Raw genomic sequence first — 23003 nt, 5'->3', positions numbered from 1 at the left:
GAGTTCTCTGCCCACATCCAACCACGAAACCATCCACGTGGCAGGACTGCAAAGCTTCCTGCAGCTTATTACCACGGACGCTCTCGGATGGGACCTCTGAGGTTCTGAGGTTCTGAGTTTTGGGTGCCTCTGAAGAAGGTTCTTTTCTTTTTCTTTTAAAGATTTTATTTTGAGACAGAGAGCAAGAGCAAGCACAGGAGTGGAGGGGGAGGGGCAGAGGGAGGGGAGAAGCAGACTCCCTGCTGAGCAAGGAATCCCACACAGGGCTCGATCCCAAGACCCTGAGATCCTGCCCTGTGCTGACCGCAGACACCTAACCGACTGAGCCACCCAGGTGCCCCACAGAAGAAGCTTCTGAAGACTCGTTGGGCTGATTAGGTGGAGTGGCCCTCATTAGCTCCCAGCAGACTCGCTGCGCCTGCCTCCCAAGGCCCTCTTCGGCCACCAGCCTTAATTTGTTCCTGCTTCTCATTCACACCACTGTTTCTTCAGGTGTGGTCTCAGGATGACCTGTGAAGAATCATCTGGGTGCTTGCCAAAATTGCATTTTTTTAGGGGGAGGGGTTTGCAAACTCTCTACTCTATCCCAGAGATTTCTACCTAAAGCTGTAATCTGGCCATAGTGTTACCCTGCTTAGAAACCTCCACTAGCTTCCTGTTGCTTAAAGATCAAGTCCCAATTCCTCACTATAAAACCACAAGCCTTCAGGGTCTCCAGGGACTCCCTGAGACCCGTCTCCTGCCAGGCCTCCTCCTTCCAAGTCCCAGCCTCTTCTGCTGATTGCAGGCAACCTTTTCACTCCTTTGTGCCCTTACCTATTTTGTACCCCCAGGCCTACACTGTGCTTCCCTCCCAGCTTGATTGGAGAACTCTTCTTCACCCTTCAAGGCCTGCCTCAAATGAACTCTGTAGAGCCTTCCATTACTTCCTCCTGTGTGTCCCCACACCACATTGTATGAGGCTCCGGTCTTAGCGCGTCTGGCTCTGTCTGGCCTCACTCCCTCTGGCTAGAAGGATCTCCAAGTCGTGGGTGGGGTGGTTGGGATTCAATTGACAGGGACGAAAGTATGTGTTGAGCTTCTACTAGCTGCCTGGCTCTGACATGGGCTGAGAACACAGCAACGAACCAAGCTTGGTACCAGTCTCACAAACTTACAGCCTTGTGCGGAAAAGAAACAATTAGTAAGTAATTACCATAATGGGGGATGAAAGTTTTGATAGGAAAAGTACCTGGACCTTTTTTTGGGTGAGGGACCCAAATCAAAAGGACCTGGCCTGGCCTAGGAGTCAGAGACTGCCTCCCAGACAAAGCCAGGACTTACCTTTGCTATCCTAGCAAAGTTCCAAACACATTTTCTTAAGTGTCACTTGAATGTAGATGATCCTGAAATAGTCCAGACCTCTGGACCCACAAGCCTGACTATGAGACATTTCTACTCAGCAGACATCTCAACCCGGCGCTTCTAAAACTAAACATCTTCTTTCCAGACCTACTCGACCTGCCCAACTAATCTATAGCCTCTATAAAAGGCACCCCCTGGTCGGCCAAACAATAAGCCTGGGTAATTATGTATGATTCCTCGCCCTCTCTTACTAAACCCTGTGACCCATCAGAGCATCCCAGCCTGTCAGTCCTACTTTCTAGATCCCACATTTTTGTCCCTCTACCCCCCACCTCTGCCCTCAATAAATCTTTCTCAGTTTAACTTTGACCCAGTTTCCAACAGTGATTTTTCTAATGCACAAATCTGATTCTATCCCTTCCTCCCTCAGTCACAATTCTCCAATGACCCTTGCCTACAGGTTAAAATCCAAACTCTGTCACACACCCTCCATGACCCTTGGTGACCTGGCCCCCACCTTTCCTCTCCACTGTCTCCTGTCCCCAACCCATGTATGCCAGCATCCCTGTGTCCCTGAGGTAGTGGCTCTTCTAACCTCTTATGCACTGCAGCCCTCCTCTGGGAAGGAGCAGGACCCCTGGATTTGGTGGTCGAGTGCAGGGGACTTTTTTTTTTAAAGATTTTATTTATTTATTTGAGAGAGAGAGAGAGAACAAGCACAAGTAGGGGAAGCTGCAGAGGGAGAGAGAGAAACAGGCTCCCTACTGCGCTGGGACCCTGACATGGGGCTCGATCTCAGGACCCTGGGACCATGACCTGAGCCAAAGGCAGACACTCAACCAACTGAGCCACCCTAGCACCACAGGGACTTTTTGAAGACAAGCTGAGACTTAAGGACAGTTCACAGTGCCTGGTGTCAAAAAAGCCAAAAGTATAAGGAATACTGTTTTCATCAGATGAAATGTTCCGGAATTTTAAAAGACACATTAATGTTCCTGCATCTGATTTCAAAGGAGTAGGAGGAAACTTCTTGGGATAAAGAAAAGCTCTGTGTATCTTAACTATGGTGATGATTTCATGTGGTATACAGCTTATTGTATACTTTAAATGAGGGCAATTTGTTGTACATTAATTATATCTTACCATTAGAGTTGTTATAAAAAATGTTCCCTCCATCAAAACTACCTTTTGCATGAATTGACATAGTATTGCCTAAAACGCTTGATCCCAGGGCACCAAGGTCGCTCAGTTGGTTAGGGGTCTGATTTCTGCTCAGGTCATGATCTCAGGGTCCTGGGATCGAGGCCCACATCAAGCTCTGCCCTCAGTACAGAGTCTGCTTGGGATTCTTTCTGTCTCCGTCAGCCCCTCTCCCTGCTCATGTTCTCTCTCAAATAAATGAATGAAGTCTTGAAAAAAAAGTCTTCATTGAGTTAATAAGATAAAATAAAATGCTCTATCTCTGCCTACCTTCCTATAAAAAAAATCTTCCTTTTGTCTTCACTACTTCATGAAGTCTTTCATGACTCCCCCAGGCAAATGTGGGTGTCATTTCTCTTGTCCCCCGCAGTTTTAGTCATCCCTCCCCATCCTTGATGGTGAGGTCTCTGAAACCCCTGTGGCAGAAGAATTTCCAGCTATGGAACCTAAAACTTTGTAGAAATGCCAGGCTCAGGGTGGCGAGGTCTCAAGGGACCACAGTACAGGAACGGTCTTCACGTTGGTGAGCCCTCCACTCAGGGAAGCGCCTGGAGCATAGCAGGTGTTGAGTAAGTATCTGAGAAACCAGTGCAGTGGAAGGTAATATTTTGCACACGAGGCACTTGTGCTTCCGACTAGAAGGAGGCAGACGAAGTTCTTAGCAATGACAACAAACGGAATAGGGACTATCTTGCACAAACCTTGCAAGGGAGAAATCTACAAAAAGCCCAGACTTATTAATGAGTCATTCTTTGATAACTGCTGTGTCCCTATCTCAAGGTAACCATTTCAAAGTCAAAGCAACAACACGGATGATTAGACTATTGCAAGTATCTTTTTTAAAACATTCCTTCGGTTTATGAAATTGAGGAGCTACGTTGTTAAGCTTTGCTGATTAAAAAAGCAATTGTCTCACAACTACTGCCATACAAAAGCACGCTTTGGGAATACACACAAGTCTATCCAAAATCTAAATAGTCACAAGATTCAACAGCAGTGATTGAAGGATTGCTCAGGCAAATGACCATAGCAATGACTGATTATTACTATTATTATTATTTTATTTTTCAAAAGATTTTATTTATTTATTTGAGAGAGAGAGAGAGTGAGAGAGCATGAGAGGGGAGGTCAGAGGGAGAAGCAGACTCCCCATGGAGCTGGGAGCCTGATGTGGGACTTGATCCCAGGACTCTGGGATCATGACCTGAGCCAAAGGCAGTTGCTTAACCAACTGAGCCACCCAGGTGCCCCTATTATCATTATTTTAAAAGATTTTATTTATTTATTTGAGAGATGAGTGAGCGAGAGAGCACAAGCAGAGGGAGTTGCAGGCAGAGGGAGAGAGAGAAGCAGACTTCCCGCTGAGCAGGGAGAGGGAGCCTGACGTGGGGCTCGATCCCAGGATCCAGGGATCATGACCTGAGCCTAAGGCTAACGCCTAACCGGCTGAGCCACCGAGGCGCCCCCAGCAATGGCCGATGATTCGTCATAAACAAATGCCACACGGAATGAGGACTGTTGACAGCAATGGCGTATTAATTTGCCTCAGTCTCACAGGGATCTCTCTCTGAAGATTCAGCAGACGAGAAGAGGAGCAGCTGTGGTGACACTGGGTCTGCACTTGGCCTTCGTGACACTACTCGCCCCGACCCCGCATTACTACAACTGCTGGGAGACCACCAAAGGGGTAAACGTCAAGAGAGACAACAAAGAATTAATACCATGTGGTCTCCATGGCCATCCTCCCAAGATTTATTGAATATTTCATGTATGGTCAGACTAAAATAGGTAAAATAGTCAAGAACCTTGGGTCCTGTTCTGCTCTGCTCATTTAATCCCTGGCTTAGCTTGACTGGCCTTCCCTTGCCAGTCCTTGTAAAACCAGACAAAATACTATATACATAATCCTTGACATTAGAGTCAGGGAAGACTATAGGGAATCACCAAGAGTGAAATGCGGTGCGATGCAGCAACGACACATTGCAGGGGCACCTGAGTGGCTCAGCTGGTTAAGCGTCTGCTTTGGGTTCATGATCTTAGGGTCCTGGGATCGAGTCCCGCATCTGGCTCCCTCCTCTCATGCTCACAAGTCTTAAAAAAAAAAGACACATCTCAGGTCTAGACTATGCAGCCGGCCCCCCTGCCAACGCCCCTCCACTCCACCACTCCAGGGCACAAGAGCCCACCTTTTAACTGGAGATTTCGTAGCAAAGCCCTCTTTGCCCATCCTGTTGGGAAGTAAGCACTGGGAAGTCAGGCTCCCTGGGATGGCCCTCAGCCAATGACCGACAGCAGCTGGTGACCATTCCAGCACTCCATGCTGGCTGTGTTCTCCAGAGGGCTCAACCTCAAAGGCCTCCAATGGTAACCAGCTCATCAGTCCACCTGTTACTGGCCACCTTCCTTTCCCCACCTCATTCTCCCACTCCCTGACCAGTGGTTCCCTCACCATGCAAATAATCTACACAAATCACCACCACCTTTCCTCAACTTAGAAAGAGAAAGGAAGAGGAGATAAAGGATAAGGCAAGATGAAGAGACAGGATGAGTTCAGGCTATCTCACTGCTTCAACTTACTGACACAGTTTCCATAAATACGTACACTCGGGCACAGAAAGCCAACACTGATTCTGTTCGCACGTACAAAGATGTGCCCATGTCTTCCTTTCCTGTTCGATAGTTCTGCAAGAATTATACTGTGTTCTTTACTCCTCATCCTTATGAAGCTGTTTTGAAGATTATTATGATTATATATTAAAGGTAGTTTCTAGATCGTTCTTTTTAAAAATATTTTATTTATTTATTAGAGGGAGAGGGAGAGAGACTGTGCACAGAGGGAGAGTGAGAAGAAGAAGCAGGCTTCCTGCTGATCAGGGAGGCCGACTCAGGACTCGATCCCTGGACCCTGAGCCAAAGGCAGATGTTTAACTGACGGAGCCATCCGGGCATCCCTATTCTAGGTTATTCTTAATGTCTAGGGCTATACTTTGTATTGCCCAGCGCAAAGTGACCTCACAGAAGCATGCTTTTAATTATATATACATGTATGTGTTTATATATACGTGCATATGTATATGTGTGTATGTATATATACATAATACAATGATAAATACAATGATTTCATATAGCTCTGAGAGAACAAGGAAAGGTTACACGGTGATGGCAGGACACATAAGGGATTCACAATGCCCCACAGCAAAGGCATCTGGATGGCCTGCCTAGTAATTCCCCACCGAGATATAAGAATGTCTCCATTTTTCTTTCCCTGTTCCTTCCCTGAAACACTTTCAGTCACGTGACAAATCATTCTCATTCATTAACACTGTTTCCTGAGTGCCCATATGTGAAAGAATCCCACTGTGCATTTCGCAGTTGCAAGTGCCTTCCCCATGGACCGTTTGTTTGTTTTTTAAAGATTTTATTTATTTATTTGACAGAGAGAGATCACAAGTAGGCAGAGAGGCAGGCAGAGAGGAAGGGAGGAAGCAGACTCCCCGCTGAGCAGAGAGCCCAATGCAGGACTCGATCCCAGGACCCTGGGATCATGACCCGAGCCAAAGGCAGGGGCTTTAACCCACTGAGCCACCCAGGTGCCCCTGGACTGCTTGTTTTAATGGAAACTATAGAATATGTATGTCTTCCTCTCACATATTTCGTTTGCGTTCGTTGTTGTTTCCTGTTTTTCTCTCTTCTCTCTCTCTGGTCCAGAGGAACAATTTCCTGGTTTATAATCTAAGCTGGATCATTTCACTTCCGTGAGTTGGGGAATCTTTCAGGGACATTTGAGAGGACTGGGCATAGGGGTGGAAGGAAGCGGAGTCAAGGCAAATGGAACAGCTGGGCAGTGATGGCTGCCCCTCGTCAGCATGGAGGAAGGTTCCCGGGGGCAGGTCATCACAAGCAGGGGTCAAGGAAAAATCATTGTGGGGGTGGTGCAGAAAGAGGCCAAGTGGATAACAAGAAACAATTGTCCCATCATCACTCCTCACACTGCCTTTTCTCAAATTACCTTGTCAGCTTGATGGGACCCAATTCTCCTGGTGCCCATGTCAGAGCCACAGAGACCGACTTCTGTGGTATGCAGCTTCGGAAGTCCAAAGAGATAGAACCTCATTTTCTCTTCCAAAGCTCTGTATTGGTCCTGCCCTCGTCCAGCCAGGATGGTCTAGTTGTTAGAGAACTCTGTCTCTTCTGATTGTTCTAGAAACTGCTGCCTATGCCTTTTCCAAGGACACTGATAAGAACCCTCTCTCTGCTGCCCAAAAGGACCTGGATTCTAGTAGAAGGCTCCCAAGGCATTTGCTTGCCTACATGCCGAACCTGGCTGACTCACAGTTTGGTGCAGAGACCTTTCCTAAGAACATGAGCACCATCCCGAGGTGCAGACAATTTGACAGGTAGACCTTATAGTGCATCACAAAGATACAGAGATGGTGATGATCTAGTCCAGTGGTTTTAAACTTTTTTTCTTTAAGAGCTAGAACTCTGCTTTTCTACTAAAATCACATATTGAAGCACAAAAAATAAAGACATTTCTGCAGGTGGAACTTGGAGAGGGAAAGGATCTCCACACTAGCTCCTTGGTATGAATTGTCTCAAAAACGTCCTGACCAGCCCGGCCCATTCATCTTACAGGCAATGGAACGGGCACACAGAGAAGTCAGGTAAAATGCCCTGGGTTCCAGAGCTAGGGGCCAATCTACTTCCCGGATGCTTAATTTCTTGCTTTTTCTACTACAGCATTTTGTCTCAGACAATCTATCCCGAGCCTACGGAACTACACGTGGCAATACTTAGCCACAAAAATTACTGACTTAATACTTTCATTAAAGACTCACTCCTGTTCACATCCTGAGGATGAGAAGTTTGGGGTTCTTTGTACCACATTAACTCCAAGTGGTAATTCTGAATTCCTTCTTGGCAGAAGTAATATAGGTCAGATTCTATTGAACACATATCACTACAATAAAACAAAATTAGAATCCAGCTCATAGTCTGCAAACTCCAGTAAGACTTAATCAGCCAGAGTTTAGTGCTGTACTACCAAAGAATTTGGATACTGTTTTCAATTTTACTGTAAAAAGACTGTCTATTAGGGGTGCCTGGGTGGCTCAGTTTGTTAGGCATCTGACTCTAAATTTCTGTTCAGGTTACAATCTCAGGGTTGTGAGATTGAGCCCCACATCGGGCTCTGCGTGGAGCAGGGAGCCTGCTTGGAATTGTCTCTTTCTCTCCCTCTGCCCCTCTCCCTGCTTGCTTGTTCGCTCTCTCTAAATAAATAAATAAAATTGGTTAAAAAAAACACATTTTGTATATGTATTTATATATATTGGCCTCATGGCAATAGATCTGATAATTCAGACAGCCAATGGCTTCCAAGTCCCTCACCCTACAGCGGCCGCCTATTAACACAACCTGACACGGGAACACCAATCCCCGAGATCCCCTCACGTCAATCGGTTTCCCCAGGTGTCAGGCAATTTGCTACCCTCGAGCAAAGAACCGCCAGCGCTCCCAGGCCCACCCGTGACCTCATGGGACACCTCTGGGAGTGGGCTCTCCATCCCGGCCTCCGCCTTGGTTATTTACAAGACTAGAGTCCTTAAAGTGATTATGTTCAAGGCCCTTTAAAAGACATAAAGAGAAGTTCAGAATTTGAAACAAATATAGGTACTGGAAAAACGCAGGGACAGGGCAGAACCAGGCTTGGAAGGAGAAGGAGGGGGGCCAGCAGAGTGGGAGGCTGGGCCTTCCCCGAAAGACCCTGCGAGCGCAGCCCCCCCTTACTCACTCCTGCGCCCCTGAGGCTGGGTGGGGGAGGGTGAGCTCACAGTCCCAGAAAGGACTGGTCTCCGAAGTGATGAAAAAGGAGGTCACAAGGAACGAGGAAATTGTCGACATGGAGAATAGATTCAAGGCCAAGATCCAAGTAAAACATCAAATTGGAAAGAAAAAAATAACAGAAACATTTCAGATGACAAAGCTGAAACTGTCTCTGGGATGTGGCCACTTAGGTTTCCCTCTCCTGCCGGGCCGCTCGGATCCGAGCCCTGCCATTTCCAGACACGGAGTCTCTGACACGCGATGCCTCCGGTACAGACGGAACCCCCTTGCTGCGCAAGTGATCTGGGCGGGGACAGGGTGTGTGGGGCCCGCTCGCACCCTCTACTCGGGTTTCCCAGCCATCAGCTCCTATTTGAAACCCGGTATTAGAATAGTTCATGCTGGGACACTCTCTGAACTCTCCTTGCCCTGGTGCTGGCACTTCTGCCCTACAAAGGGAGCGGGATTCTAAAAGCATGTTTTAAAAAGCCAGGGAAAGAGGACGACACACATGTAAAAGCCTTTGATAGCTCTGGGTCACGCTCACAGCTATGTTATGTTCCGTAACATACACAATAAAACTCTCGGTGGGCCGACCTTTCCTATTACCTCATGGGGCAGCAAGGCTGAGTTAGAGCTGAGAACTGAGCTGAGCTTTCTAACCATCGGAGGCTTTTAAATATCTTTGCAGTAGGTATTGTTTGGCGGTGACTTAGAGCTTCTGAAGAGAGCTGAGCACTGAAGACAGAGCTGGGGTTTAAAATTCAGTCATGTCCATTATTGGCTGCACGACCCTGAACAGGTTCTCTAACCTCTGGCCCTCAGTTTCCTCATCTGTAAAATGGGAGTATTAAACCTACTTCACAGGGTTGTAGCTGAGATCGGTGAAATGAGATGATGTATGCAAAGCATCTACTACAGGGGCTGGTACGTGGTAGATGCTTTGTGCACCCAACCAGTATTAACCAGTATTAAATGAGCACCTGCCTATTTGCCAGGCATTACGCCAGAATGAGCAAAGACAGACTGGTAGCCGTCCTCTTGGAGCTTCTGGGATGGCCACTAGTCTGTGACTCAATTCGAATGACTAGTCTGGACTGACATACCGTGATGGGAGCACATGGGTTACACAGCTAAGAGAGGTAGAGACACTCTTCCTCAGCTGCTTCAGTCTGACTGAGAAGGTAAGAGAACCAACTGCTGGCTGGCTCCACTACTGACTATGCTGACCACGGGCAAGTCCTACAACAACCCTGGAGCTCAGTTTCCCTGGACACGTAAGAAGGAGGTCAGAATGGATTGGTGGTTCTCAAACTTGACTGGGTCCTAGAATCTCCCGGAGGAGCTTTTGCAAGTATAGATTCCAGTCTCCACCCCCACCTGTTGGTCAGAATCTCGGAGTGTGGGGCTCAGGCATCCGTCATGGTTTTCAGGATGCCCCAAAGTGGTCAAATGCAGAAATCTTGGTCTTGGCCCATTTGTAAGGTGGTTTCTAACAGGAGTAAGGTCCATGATACACGACTGTCACATGAAGGTGATGCTAACAGTGCCACAGAGGAGGCACCGGCAGAGCACTACCAGGGTGAGGAGAAGGCAGACATCAGTGGGGCGGTGGCAGCATGGACGTGAACTTGACACGGCCCTGAGCTGAGGGCTAGAATTGGAACTGGAGGGGGCCGGGAGAGGAAACAGCATGGAGAACAGAAGCCAAACATTGGGCCAGAGGACAAAGTCCTTGGATGGGAATGATGTCACAGAGGTTGGAAGACTGAGACCAGCTCAATATTTCATTCATTCATCCATTCATTCATTCACTTATCCATGCATCCATCCATTCATTCATTCATGTGACCTCATTTGGAAATAGGGTCTTTACAGAGGTAATCAAGTTAAAGTGAGGTCATTAGGGTGGGCCCCAATCCAATATGACCAGTATGCTTATAAAAAGGGGAAAGTTAGGGGCACCTGGGTGGCTCAGTTGGTTAAGGGTCTGCCTTCTCTTCAAGTCATGATCCCAGCCTCCTGGGATCAAGGCCGCGACGCTCCCTGCTCAGCGGGGGGCCTGCTTCTCCCTCTTCCTCTGCCCCACCCTTGCTCATGTACATGTTCTCCTGCTTACTCTCCCTCTCAAATAAATAAAATCCTTCAAAGAAAAGGGGGAAACTCAGACAGAGAGAGGCATGCACGGAGAGAAGACTGTGTGCAGAGACACAGGGGGACGGCCATGTGAAGATGGAGGACTGTGTCTACAGGCCAGGAGCGTGTCTACAGGCTGAGGATGCCAAGATGGCCGCTAAGCCACCAGCAGCCGGGAGGGAGGCATAGAACAGATTCTCCCTCCCAGGGCTCAGAAGGACCAGGGCTGCTGATGCCTGGATTTCAGACTTGTGGCTTGGAGAACCGTGAGACGATAAATTTCTGCTGTTTTAAGCCACCTATCCTGTGGCACTTGTTCCTGCAGCCCTAGGAAATGAATATGTGACAGACAGCTAAGGAAACGGAGGCCAGAGAACTGCTAGAGACTGTGGATTAGAGGCTTGGCGATTCATTTTCTGAACTATTGCACGAACCCGCTGATTATGTGTTGAGAATGGTGCCTGGCACCTGTCACTCAGTGTCATTCAGGAACAATAGAGATTTGCTGAGTAGTGAAGGAGGTGTTGGGGGTCAAGGAGGAGGACATCTTCCTGGGGAGGATGGGGGCACATGGGAAGAAACGTAGGTTTCACATCAGACACAGGAACTTCTCCGATAGAAATATCTAGATGCAGCCGGAGTGCAGAAGTGAAGCTCGGAAGAGAAGTCTGGGCAGAGATTAAGTTGTGGAAATCACTCTGATAGCAACAATAGGTTAGATGCAGTGAGAAACAGTCATGTAAGAAAAGAAAAGAGATGAAGGCAGACTTGATGTAAGTCAGGGTCTCAGAAAGTAACACAGAGAGAGGAGAGACCCAGGAGCCAGGAGAGGAGATGTCATGGGGGAGGCCCTAGCTACGACAGAAACGGAAAAAAAAGACATGGGCTTCGGTGTATTTCAAGCTATTTTCTTTTCATTTAACAATAGTTTTGTCCTGGTTTTCTTTTCTTTCTTTTTTTTTTTTTTAACATAAATGCATGGCCAGTTTTGAATGGTTTTCAATGGAGCCGCTTTCAAATTTCTTAAATTCAAGAAGAGTCCTGGGGGAAAAAACATGTTAGTGTTCATTTCTTGGGTGTTTCAATAGCAACTTCAACCTGAAAAGCTCAAAGAGTGTTGGATCAGGCAAATGATCGAGTAGCAAGTATGATGTCCCATATCAAAGATACGAAGGCTCAGACAAGGAAAGATCTGTAGCTCCTTCTACCCAGAACAACAAGTTCAAGGGAGATCAGAGCAGTTTCTGATTCTTGAGCAAATATTCAAATCCAAGCACCAGCCAGCTCACCATTTGTGCATTCTTTCAGCACATTACTGACCGATGCCCAGCACCAGGAGGGAGATGAATAAAATCACCAAGGAGCTTACAGTCCAGTGGGGAAGAGAATCACTGTCGGGTGTTAAAAACCTTAACTAGAGAAACTTTAAAAAACAATAATGTTCAACGATGGATGACCAGATAAACAAAATGTGGTACGTGCTCACGATGACACGTAGATGAACTCTGAAGACATGATGCTACGTTGAAATAAGCCAGACAGAATAACAATTATCGTGGAAGTCCACTTACATGAAGCACGCAGCATAGTCAAATTCACAGAGACAGACCGCAGAAGGGTGGTTGCCAGGGGCCAGACGGAGGGAGGAGAGGGGATTGGATTGAATGGGGAGAGTTTCATTTGGGGAAGACAGAAGAGTTCTGAGCACAGTTGCACAACAGCAGGAATATACTTCAACCCACAGAACCATACATTTGACCGTGGTACATTTTATGTTGTATATACATTAGCAATTTTGTTATTGTGTTTAAAAGAAGAAAACAACAACACAATAATGTCTGTGAACCTGCCAGGTAATTGAAGAAATTAAACGTCTTTTTCCCTGAGTCCCTATCAGAACTTATGGCTTCTTCAGCTCAGTGAATGGCCAAGTACTTATGCCCCCAGATACAAAGCTATGTTGAAAGGACAGTGTCCTCCTTTCCATTGCCCCCCTGGATAGCTAGCAGTACCCCTTGGATCAAAAGACACGTGGAGGTTTTTTAGACTGTGACCTCCAGTGTAACACGTCCTTACCCTGCACGATTAAAGGATCCTTGGAACTGACAGAACATTGAAGGGCGTCAGGCAATACTGCCCATCATCGGAGAGAGATAAGAACTCTCCCAGCTGGCTTCCTCCTTCCCACAGCCACAGAGGGGAGACTTCTGCCACGGCTCTCTCATAAAGGGACCAAATGCACACTGAAACCTGGGGTACTGTCATTTAATTTCAATGGCACCGTACCACTGGCATCAACTATAAAGATATGTCTTAACAGCTGGCATTCTTTTTTTCTAAGATTTATTTATTTATTTTAGAGCGAGAGAGAGAGAGAGAGTGCACACACATGAACAGAGGGTGGGGCAGAGGGGGAGAGAGAATCTCAAGCAGACGCCCGGCTGAGTGCAAAGCCTGAGACAAGACTTGATCCCACTACCCTGAGACCATGATTTGAGCTGAAACCAAGAGTCAGATGCACAACCAACAGAACCACCCAGGAGGCCCAAGAGCTGGCATTCTAGCTTTCTTTCTTTTTAAAGATCTTATTTATTTATTTGACAGAGAGAGATCACAAGTAGGCAGATAGGCAGGCAGAGAGAGAGAGGAGAAAGCAGGCTCCCTGCCAAGCAAAGAACCCGATGCGGGACTCGATCCCAGGACCCTGAGATCATGACCTGAGCTGAAGGCAGAGGCCTAACCCACTGAGCCACCCAGGTGCCCCTAGATTTCTTTATAATTCATGGAAAAGTTATGGAGACTGCCAAAATGACTGCCAAATACTAAGTCAATGTCAAAGTCAAGTAAAAAGCAGGTCTTAGCTGTTATTCCAGTACATACTACATGTTTTAGGGTTTTTTAAAATTACAAGTAATTAGTATTTTCAGACTTAAAGGTAACTTTTGGGTTTTACTTTATTACCTGTTTACTTTCAGAAGTGTTAGAAAATAAGAAATAGAACGAAATAACACTTAAAATTCTATCACCTAGACAGAGCTGCTATTAACATCTGGTGTAGCACCTTTTAGCTGGAAAATGTCCTCTATTCCTTTTTTTTTTCTTTTAATTTAATCCTTGATATGGGTATCTGCCATTCTCCCTCAGTACAAATGGCAAAGTGTGATGTAGAATAAAAGGTCAGGTGACTTTCCAAGCACCTCCCAGTCTGTCAGGAGGGAGGTCAGAATTAGAATTCAAATCTGACCCAGCCATCCAAGCCCTTCTGCCCCTGCGGAAACTATCTGGATGGTCAGAGTCATCCCCTACCACAGCCAGAGCCCCTGGCTAAAAATACACCCTCCTCTGAGATGGTTTCCGTTATTTGAATGTTTGAGAGCCAGCCAGAGCCTGGCCTGGGCATTAAGCGAACATCTGGGTGAGACACTGGCCGGAGAACTACCCAGCAGCTGGAGACCATATGGGCACGGAGCCTCCCCAGCTGGCAAGGCCGTCCTCCACCTCCCTCACCACCCTGCACTGCATGCTGGGCCTTCAAAGCCCTCCACCCTCTCTTTTGCCAGATCACAGCTCTTCTTTGCTCCTCTTCCCTACCTCACTCCCCCACTCTGTCCAGGAGAATAATTTCTTCTGCCTTCTTTGTTCCTTTTCCCTGCCACACCTCTACTGTCTTCCTTTGCCACTCTCCTGTACCTGTAAGAGGGTTTCCTCTCTTGCTTGCTGGTCTGATGCCTTCTTCCAAAGCCATTTGTCTCTGAAAGGCTCCCATGGATTTCCCATGCGCCTTCCTCTGATGGGTGAGCCTCACCACAGAAGGATCATTCATTTAACCAAGTTCACTAAGCTCTTGCCCGGGTCAAGCACCGTATGCTGCTACGGGCACAGCAGTGAATGTGAAGGGGTCTCTGCCCTCAAGGGTCCCAGTCTGGTGAAGGAACAAACGAAACCAAACTGTTAAAGGAATGTGCTAGATTGTGTGTTAGAGTTTGCGGGGACAAATCTGTTAGAATTTCTATAGCTTTGAGTAAAGCAACCTTGCCCGGGAGGTCTGGGAGGCATGAAAGGAGGGCCCCTCTGAAGGAATCTAGTGGTAAATGTGGTCGTCTGACGGGCTTGCAAGGTGCCAAGGGTGCCAAAGGACACTGCTAACGGTGGGGAAGGGAATGTACAAAGGCCCATGGGCAGGAAGGGCTTGGAACTCCACACTCAGGTGTGAGGATCCAGCTGCTCCTGGGTCCCCAGTAAAAGAGCTAAGAGCTCATCAGGTTCTGTAGCTAATTTCCATTTTATTCATGCAGTTGGGAAAGTTCAGAAAAGTTTCCCACAGGCCTCACGGCAGCATTCAAACTCTCGCAGAGTGCATTGTTAGAGGTTCATGGACACCCCCACAGTGGCCACGAGGCCATCACTGGAGTCCACTGTAGACGAGTAACCTCAGTGATGTCACACGCTCAGTCCATGTGAGTTTGTGTGTCTACTAAAGATGGCAATGGACCAGGGCAGTGACGTGCTGGGACAAGAGGGTTTCCCAGTCCCGTAAGTATGGGAAACACTCCCCCGCCTGGGGATTCACACTGCATATGAACACATTGAAGTTCTGTGGTCGGGGGAAACAAGCATGTTTAATTTGGTCAAAACCAGCATTTCCCAAACTTACTTAATCACACAGTTCTTTTTTTCTCCCCCCCCACCAAATATCTCTTAACCTCTAGGGAGGAATGCATGTGGGAAAGTGCCAGATGAGACGGTTTCCAGCCTGCCTTTCAGCCATTAACACCCACCGCAGTATGGCTTGAGAATAAGTCACTGGGCTGGAACTGGAGTAATTGAAATATAATTGGGCTTTATACACACTAACAGTCCTTCTAAGAAGATAATGGACAGGGAAGCGGGCGTGACTCTGTGAAAGGGCGAGATGCTGACGGGGAGGGGTCACGCAGGAGGCCCAGAGTGAGGACAGAAACAATGTGGAAAGCTTGAAAAAGTCCCAAGGGGAAAACAAACTGGTGGAAAGTCAAAGCCAGGAAAACCTCCATCAGAAGGGAAAAAAGGACCCAATCAGGAAAGTTTGAAAACGACTGAGGGTCCCCCAGAGATCCTTGGGGTGCCAAGAAAGGCCGAGAGAGGGCTCGGGGGCCTCCATGAGAACACTCTGCCTTGAAGTTAAGAGAAGTCATGTCCTCAGGGACCCTGGGCCCGGGAGAGGGAAGTAGACAAGAGTCCCGGAAGAAAGCACAGCATGACGGCAGGAAGGAGGGGAAGAATCTGGTAACCTCCATCCGAGAAGGGAGAAAACAGAAGGGCTAAGGAGTGCCCGGGACGAAAGGAACAGCAGCTGCCGCCAGCTGGAACCCATGCTCTCCAGGTGTGAACAGTCCCGGCTTCACCCCTTCCCTCCCAAGGCCTGGGGGACCTCGCTCCACTGCCCCCACTGGTCTCTAGAGCATCTTCTGCCCCTTCCCCACCCTCTTGCTCATTCTCCTTACCTCTGCTGCCCCCTCCAGTTACCCTCCGTTCCCGACCTTCGGTGCCCAACTTCTTAGTTACAGCTCCCTGGAGAGATTAGCCACCTCCAGTCCAGCCTTTCTAAAGGGAACCTGCCGCCACCCCCTCGATCCAGTCCTTAACTCGGTCACTCACATGAGTGCTCAGCCATGTTCCAGAAGCCAGGCCTCAAGTGGAGCAAGCCGCTGCTCGCGATGACGCAGGTGGCAAGTCTCGTCAATTCTGCCTCTGTGCCGCCTGAGCCCCATTGCAGCAGCCCCCGGATGTTCTCCGTCCTCAAACCATCACACACGGGCCCCTCTCCTCTGACCTCGCCCGGACGCCACTGGGAACACATCAGTAATGGATCACGGCACTCCTGCCCACCGAACCCATACATGGCCTCACGATCCTTCTTCACGAAGTCAACACGCTGAGGAAGCCGGCATTGGTGAACGGAAGTCTACACTCAGGATGACAGAGGCACACATTTTATCACAGTGAACAACTCTGCAATCGGAGGGCAAATGTCCATGCTCCCAGCCAAACACACTCCACCGTGGCAATGACGCAGTCGTCACACGACCGTTGCTGCCTCTGGAGGGCAGAACTCGGTCATCATTTTTATACTGTTGCTGAGTACTCTGCATTGCTGGTACTGCCCACGCAGAGTTTAACTGCCATTTTAAATGTCTCCTGCAAAACAATAAAGCTTTGTGGGACCTTAGAAAGATAGCCACAGGTAGGAAAAATTAAGTCAATTCCTACCAAGATATGCTGATTACAGGGCAAACAACGCACCTGGAGAGAGAAATGGATGAATCTCTTAGAACATCTGGAACATACAAAAGAAACTGCAAAGCAAGAGAGGCTGGCATCAGTTCCTGTGTTCCACAGGATTCTCTTAGAGGCATTGTATCGTAGGTTATTGGCAGGGTTAGTCTTTGCAACACGAGGTAAAAGTAGGGTATAAAACCAAAGGCATCTTAGAGTTGATAAGCTCTTGGTACATGTCAAGCTTAGCATCTCAGTACCTTTTCGTGGAGTGCCTGGGCCAAAAGAAATACCCAATAACAGGGGACATCTAGGTGGCTGTGTGGGTTAAGCCTATGCTCAGGTCATGATCTCGGGGTCCTGAGATAAAGCCCCCGAGCCCTGCAGTGGGCTTCCAGCTCAGCAGAGGGTCTGCTTCAGAGTTTCTCTCTTCTCCTTTGCCCCTCCCCCACTCGTGCTCACACACGCGCTCTCTCTCTCTCTCTCAAATAAATAAAATCTTTTTTCCCCCATTTTATTTATTTTTTCAGCGTAATAGTATTCATTCTTTTTGCACAACACCCAGTGCTCCATGCAAAATGTGCCCTCCCCATTACCCACCACCTGTTCCCCCAACCTCCCACCCCTGACCCTTCAAAACCCTCAGGTAAATAAAATCTTTTTTTCAAAAAAAGAAAAGAAATACCTAATAGCACCTTTTCTTAAGTGTTTACCAAAGATTTTTTTTTTTTTTAGATTTTATTTATTTATTTGACAGAGAGAGATCACAAGTAGGCAAAGAGGCAGGCAGAGAGAGAGGAGGAAGCAGGCTCCCTGCGGAGCAGAGAGCCTGATGCGGGGCTTGATCCCAGGACCCTGAGATCATGACCTGAGCCAAAGGCAGCGGCTTAATCCACTGAGCCACCCAGGCACCCCTACCAAAGATCTTAATAAGCCTTTATGCTCCAATATCTTAGTTCCAATATCTTAGTCATTTGAAAAGATGATACACATAAATTGAAAGAAAAATATTTTCTTTCGTTCTTAAATTACTTCACAATAATTCTTGGAGGTGAAATCTCATAACTCCCTTTAGAGACGGGGAAGCAGAAGCTCAGAGTTGGATGAATTTCCCAAGGTCTCAGACTTAAGAGATGGTTCTGCCTTGTAATACAGTCATTTGTGCCAAAAAAATAAAAAATAAAATAAAAAAAAAGCCCTCCTTTAGAACACAAGCTCCTTAGGGGAGCCTGGGTGGCTCAATTGGTTAAGCATCTGCTTTTGGCTCTGGTCATGATCTCAGGGTCCTGGAATCAAGCCCCGAGTCGGACTCGCTGCCCAATGAGGAGTCTGCTTCTCCCTCTGCCTCTCCCCAGGATCCCCAGCTTTTGCGCTCTCTCTTTCTCTCAAATAAATAAAATCTTTTAAAAAAAAAAAGAAAAAAGTACATAAGCTCCTTAGAGACAAGAAGTATGTCTCAGTCATGTTTGTAGTCGGCAGAAGTCAGCACGGCGTCATGCCACAAATAGTGAATAAACAGTTCTCGGGTTAATCTCCACCAAAAGGGCCTCCCTTGTTACAGTACCTGTGGCAATTTTAGTCGCCAACTGTCCTTGCCACACTGAAAAGGATGGTGAGAAAAAGGTACCAAAGGATCCAGAAAGAAGAAAGAAGTGTTGATTGTATGGCCTCCCCAGAGGTGACCAGGCAGTGTCCCTCCTGGCTGGCGGCAGGTCTGCCTGGGGGAATCAGAAACCCCTGGAGGGCAGGGCGGCCTGCTCAGACCCTGACCTGTGGTAGCCGTTCAGCTCTGGGAGGCCCACCTGGACGGCACTGAACAGCCACCAGTCCCCAGTCCCCCAGGCACAAACACTTGTAAAATGAAGCCCATGTGAGCACCAAGGGGTGAACTGTGTGTGTGGGCTAAAACCCACAACTCCAGGGGGCCCCAGGTGAAGTGCCAGAGGCAGGTGAGCGGGTTGGGTGGGCAGGGGCTCCCTGTTGCTTTGTCGGAGCCCATGTCTGATGCTGGCCTCTCCACGGTGGTGGCTCGGGGCCTTGGTGCCCAGGGACTGAATGAATCCTCAGCCAGGGGCAGAACCCAGAACCCCCATCCCCACTCCTAGCAATTCTGGGCCTTCCGGGCAGGAGCCCTTCCCCAGCGGCTCCTGACTAGACTTCTACAGCCGAGCCGGGTGAAATCCCAAACCTATACACTTAGCCTAATGCATGGGTGTGAGCCACATTTCCCAGTTATCTGTCCTAAAAAGGGTTTTTATTTCCTCTCTGGAGAAAGATCTCCTCTGAAGAAAGTGCAGAGTATGTTGGAGGGAAACCGGCTGTCCGCAGGAATTCATTTAATTCACTTCACCTCATGTACCCTCCTAAATCCTGAGCCTGAGGTATGTCTGTATGTTTAATACGGGGTGGCTGACGGAAAATGTGTCCCCAGGGAAGGAGCTGAGGAGAAAGTCCATAAGGATCAAATGGAGCTGCCATGCCGAAATGCTGACAAGCCCCTGCAGCGGAGATGACAGCACGTTAAGAACACAGGATTCATAGACCTCCCGAGACCACGGAAATCATCCGGTGGAAGTTACACGTGAGACAGAGAGCTCAGTAAACAGGGCTGTGCAGAAACCATCTGGGACCACGTAGTCAGTCAGTGTGGAGACCTCTCGAAAGACCCGAAGCGGGAAGTTCCCACATTCCTTCTCCCGGGCCTCTCGGTTCTTGAACCGCTCATTCCCGTGTGGGCCATCTGCGCAACCAGGGGGCCACTCTCCACCCCCCAGAACAGGCCCTGACAGCACCTCCCATGATCCTCCGCATCTGAGGGCTCGGGGGCCATTTTCAAGGTCCCCTCACACAAGTCCCTTCAACAATCCTCACCACACCTCAGGGAAGGGGCACAAGAGAGCTCCTCAGGCAACTATTACTCAGGAAACACAAGTATCAGCCTGGGGTCAGATGGTGACTTCCCACATCCAGACCTCTCCGAGTCAGGACCTGTCTACCTCATCTTTAATCCGAACACCTCAAAGCATTCTTACTACCACACGAATGGGCAAATGGCAGAGTGAAATGATTTGCCTGAGGTCACACACACATGTGAAGCATTATCATATTATCACCTGCTCTGGGAAAATGATTCCCATGAACTACAAGTGTGCTAGTGGATGGAAGAACGGGCTGGAGAGACTTGGCTCGTCCCCAGTGACGGACATGCCATTGAAACAGAACTCCGGGAATTGCTTCTCAGAATATTTAACAAGATGGTAATACTTGATTAGAATTTTGGGTTACCTCGAATTAGCTCCAAGTCTTTTAAGGTAACTATCTTAAGAGGTATCGTGAAACACAAGACTAAATTAATTTCAATTCACATTTAAAAGACACACAGGATGTAGTGTTTTGGGAGAAGTGAGGGAAGAGTTCTCACAACACATAATGACACATGTTTCCCTTCCAAAAAGTTTGCTTTTATTTTCAGGGGACTTTCACTTGCCTATAAGCTTCTAAAATTATGAAAAGACACTATAGATATAAAGGCTCAAGTTACTGTGGAATTTGGACATTCCTAAGATCCCTGAGCTCTAACCACTAGGTGCCTCACTCAGCCAACACTCCCCTTCAACAAACCAGCTGTCAAATGGGGCTTTCACGCACAAGTCATCTGTTCCAAAAGAAAGTTCCTAGGCTTCTGAGCTCCTGGAACCCTAACAGTATCAGTTAGTGACAATTATAAGATCTTCTACTTACTATACAAGAAAACAACATTAAATACTCTACATAAGAGATTTATATTTTGGCAACTTATCACAGCTTGACTGGCTTCTTTAAACACCTTCAGGTCATTTCCTCTATTGATAACTAACACAGGATGCCCCAGAGACTGGTATTAGCTACTCAATGTGTTTCAAAGTCTCATCTTTAGTGGTACACGCAATGTACCCAAGAGTAAGTCACCCACAAAACCGGAGCAAGTATTTGCAAATATAATATATGGTAATAAGCTGTGAGGTACTAAGAAGATTCACAACTCAATAATTAAAAGATGAATAATCTGATTTTTCAAATGGGCAAAGGATGAATAGACATTTCTCCAAAGAAGATACACCAACGGCCAATAATGCAAATTAAAACCACAATGAAATGTCACTTCATACGTGTCTTAGTCTTACCACAGACTAGGTAGCTTAAGCAACAGAAACTGATTTTCTCACAGTTCTGGAGCCTGGCAGTCTGAGATCAAGGTGTGGAGCATGGTCCAGCTCTGGTGAAGGCTCCCTTCCTATTTTACAGACAGCCACCTCCTCACTGCATCCTCAACAAGGCCAAGAGAGAGTGTGTGTGTTCTCAACTCTCTCTTAGAAGGAAACTAATCCCATCGTGAGAGCTCTGCTCCAATGACCTCATCGAGACAATCACTTCCCAAAGGCCCTGTAGCCATCACACTGGGAGTTATGGCTTCAACACGTGAATCTGAGGAGAACATAAATCAATCTACACCAATACCTACTAGAATGGCTATAATAAAAAAGATAATAATGGCGGCTTTTTTATAAAAGGTAATAAAAAAGATGACGATGTGAAGAAACTGGAACACTTCTCCATTCCTGGTGGCCCTGCAGAATGGTACAGCCACTTTGGGAAAAGTAGTCTGCCGGTTCCTCAAAAGGTTAAATGTGGGGTTGCCAAATGACCCAGAGATTCCACTGCTAGGTATCTGCCCGAGAGACTCGAAAACTTGTGCACAATGTCAGTAATGACATTACACATTACAGCTCAATCGTAAAAACAACCAGGGGCTCCTGGGTGGTTCAGTTGTTAAGCATCTGCCTACAGCTCAGGTCATGGTCCCAGTGTCCTGGAATCGAGCCCCACATCGGGTTCTCTGCTCGGCGGGAAGCCTGCTTCTCCCTTTCCCACTCCCCCTGCTTGTGTTCCTGCTGTGTCTCTCTCTGTCAAACAAATACATAAAATCTTTAAAAAACAAAATAAAACATAGAAACAACCTTAATGTCAATGTCCATCCATTGATGAAAGAAGAAAAAGTGGAAAATGTGTACAATGGGAAGGTGGCGAAGCCACATGAAGAAATTAATGAAGCACTGATACGTGCTGCAAAACTGATTTTCTTTGGAGCCATTACGCTAACCAGCAGAATCCAGTACAAAATATCACATGTTGCATGATTCCACTTTCATGAAATGTCCAGAACAGACAAATCTATAAAGACTGAAAGCAGACTGGTGGCTGCCTGGGAAGGGTACAGGGACGTGGAGAAAAATGGAGTGACTGTTAATGGGTATGGAGTTTCTTATGGGGAACATGAAAATGTTCTAGAACTGATTGTGGTGATGACTGTACAACCCTGTGAATAGAATAAAAACCACTGAATTGTATGCTTTAAATCAATGAATTGTATGGTATGTGGATTATATCTCCAAAAAATTGTATATATATGTATATATATTTAAATTATGTGGTCGTTAACACTCCTGGAATCCAGCTGACACATGCCCTAGGAGTAACAACCATGCCCTACAGGGAGGCCTCCTCTATCTAGACCCAACCTAATAAAGTCTAAATCTGAGCCCTCACAAGATCTGCAGGAAAGATGAAGTTGGGTTTGAATCCCGCCAAGTTATGTGTGTGCTTTCTGTAGATTTGCACTAACCAAGTGTTAAACCAAACCTACACTGGCACGAAGTGATCACCCAGCAATTTAACTGTCTGCCAAAACAAGAATCAACACATTTCAGAGAAAGCTAAGGAAATCCAGAGTCTTTAAAACATATGATCACCCAAATTTTAATCAAAAACTATAAGACAAAAATAAATAAACAAGAAAAAATTGAGACAAAATAGCCAAAATAAATCAAATTTGAGTGGCTCCATCAGTTGGTAAGCATCTGCCTTTGGCTGAGATCATGATCCCAGGGTCCTGGGATGGAGCCCTGCATTGGCTCTCTGCTCAGTGGGGAGCCTGCCTCTCCCTCTCACTCTGCTCCTCCCCATCCTTGCTTGTACTCTCTCTTTCTCTCAAATAAATAAATAAAATCTTAAAAAAAAATCAAATTTGACATGCCTAGATGTTGAATTTAGCTGACAAAGACTTTGAGGTAGCTATTATAACTACATTTAAATAATTAAAGGAAAATTGCTCAAAGAACTTAATAAAAATATGGTCTTCGTATAGAAATAAGGGAATCTCAGCAGAGAAATGGAAACTATAAAAAGAACCAAATGAAAATTGAAGG

General features: G+C 47.0%; 1 protein-coding gene across 1 annotated transcript in view; it reads right to left on the bottom strand.

Moving 5' to 3' along the window:
* WNT5B (Wnt family member 5B) overlaps positions 1 to 23003 on the bottom strand; it is a 105590-nt gene that overhangs the window by 65624 nt on the left and 16963 nt on the right. The gene's annotated exons all lie outside the window — the stretch shown is intronic.

This window comes from Meles meles, chromosome 7 (genome assembly GCF_922984935.1).
Source record: "Meles meles chromosome 7, mMelMel3.1 paternal haplotype, whole genome shotgun sequence".
Taxonomy (NCBI): domain Eukaryota; kingdom Metazoa; phylum Chordata; class Mammalia; order Carnivora; family Mustelidae; genus Meles; species Meles meles.
This window is presented reverse-complemented; position numbering and strand designations above follow the sequence as displayed.